Source organism: Triticum dicoccoides, chromosome 5A (assembly GCF_002162155.2).
Source record: "Triticum dicoccoides isolate Atlit2015 ecotype Zavitan chromosome 5A, WEW_v2.0, whole genome shotgun sequence".
In the NCBI taxonomy this organism is placed as follows: Eukaryota; Viridiplantae; Streptophyta; class Magnoliopsida; order Poales; family Poaceae; genus Triticum; species Triticum dicoccoides.
Window position 1 is genome coordinate 651,359,463 of NC_041388.1, and position 2,388 is coordinate 651,361,850.

General features: G+C 40.4%; 1 pseudogene; it reads left to right on the forward strand.

Annotated features, from left to right (window-relative positions):
- The first annotated feature begins 957 nt into the window (after window positions 1-957).
- LOC119300321 lies at window positions 958-2,118 on the forward strand (annotated as a pseudogene).
- Window positions 2,119-2,388: the final 270 nt, after the last annotated feature.

A 2,388-nucleotide genomic window follows, 5' to 3' on the forward strand; every position in this document is an offset into this window, starting at 1 on the left:
ATGATTCACCCATTTGACAAATTTTACTCAATTTTGAGAAAATCCTCAATTTGTACCGCCATTTATCACCTTTTTGCCACATTTTACCTCTAACCAGATTTTTCTTCAATTTGGTACTCACTAGGCATGCCACATATACGGTTTATTTTTTCTTTTGGTTTTTCTATGGTTTGCTCTTGGTTCCCCACTCAGTCGATTTCTCTCTGAGGCATATCATCGAACAACTTGTGTGTGTGTGTGTGTGTGTGTCTATAGCACACTCACTCGTCTCCGGTAGCTCACCGCCGGCCACTAACCCCGACCCTCTCAATTGGTTTCGTCATAAATCACAAAAATCCAATAGGGTAATCCAAGAGATACACTCTTACCTAATCATATCCTACAAACCACCATTAAGATATTTTCTAGATTATATGTTTTAGAAATCTCTACCATGATATACCACACATATATCTATACAATACATAATATGTACAATTATCAAAACATAATTCAAAAAAACTGTTGTTACATATTAACTTTTAATTTAGTGCAACCCAAATTTTTCAATGATAAGGATACATATATATACTACAAGTGCATAACAAAGAAACAATATACTTACTATTTAGCCACATCATTATGTGGTTCAATATTCAACTACGTAATAGACACATTATGCTCACTAAAAATGTATTATCATAAAAATAACATACACATAAGTAAAAATGTTTAATATAAATCATGGTTAATTTAATTTGCATAGAAAAATATAAAAAGTTGCACCTTGATCAACAAGAGCTATAGTAGGAACTTTGTCTGCTAGGAAAATTTGCCAAATGATATTTCCGTAATATTTTTTGCATTGACTAAATGGGTGGGCGTACCAAAGCGCTGTATTCGTTTATTTTGTGCGAAAAGTCAAATAGGATTCGTTGCTTGAATGCAGCAACCATAACCACCCTGTAAAAGTTTCCCATGGATGTAACATTGCTCCCGTCAGAGTCCACCACGTGGCACACTCCACTATTAAAAATCACATAATTGACATAACTAACTTAACTCCCATCGCCATCCTTGATCCTCTTCTTCCGTCCTCTCATCCGCTCCCCCTATAAACCCAGCGCCGCTCTGCACATACACATCACCCCAGGAAACTGTGTACGTGATCAGTCACAAGACATTCCAAGTGTTCTCTAAGTTATCGATGGCTCAGCCACTCACTTTCTTCTTGCTTCTGCATGTCACCGCTGCCGTGTTCATGCTGGGCACTGATGTCGGGCTCGTCACGCTGGTGCTTATCAGTAAGAGGTACATCGTCGACGGCGCAGATGGATGCCGCGTGCCGCCGCGGAAGAAAAATAATATGTACATGAAGTGGGCATCCACCATCCAGTTTTTCGTCAAGGAATCCATTGGTAAAGAGGACTAACTAGTTAGTTAAAAAAAGTATGATCAATCAACTTTTAATTTTAGTCGACAATAACTCTCGTTCATCTCCGTCCCGTGAAGTATTCATTTACAAAAATGACTCGGTCGGGAAGGTGGACAAGTACCCGTAGTACCACTGCAAGTGCACCGCTCTGGCCGAGACGGAGCCTGCCAAGGATGACAGCTAGCTCTTCCACGTCCCTGGTTTCCCCTACTTTGGCAGCGTCGACATCATGTATTGCAACAAGGCCAACGCCTAATGCTCAACGTCAAGGCCAGGCCGGCACTGGCTTCGTCAGCTGATATTTCAAGCCCTCCTTCCCCTGCGCCTGCACTAGGACCAACGGTGCCTGGAGAGCCGGCGGCGCTGCAACACTGGCTTGTCGTTCGGTTGCGTCTTGTGCTTGTGGTTTGGGTCACAACACTCGCCTTGATCGGATACACTACTAGGGATAAGCCTAGCAGTAGCGTTGGATTCGTAGCTATCAGTAGCACCTGTACAAGTGCTACCACTAAGGCACTACAGCTAACTGGTAGCAGTAGCGTTGGTTTTTCAGCACTACTGCTATACCTAATTAGTAGTAGCGCTCGGTCGAAAACAACACTACTGATAATAGTAAGTGGCAGTAGCATTTCTTATGAAAAGCGCTACTGCTAAATTTTCCTGCATTTTTGAAAATGCAGCTTATTGTCGCTGTATTTGTATAGGTTTTATATAAAGTACTTTCATCATATGATTTTATGACCATGATTAGTTATTATATATATCATTGGGTGAAATGAACGTGGATTAGATTCAAGTGGAGGAAACATATGGTGCGCATATCGAAAGTACTAATTAGCATCATGCATCATTTCACCCACTGATATATATAATAACTCATCATGCTCATATAACAACTTAGCATCATGCATCATCATAATAGTAAATAGCTCATCAATGTTATCATAATAACAAGTCTTACTCATCATTATCAT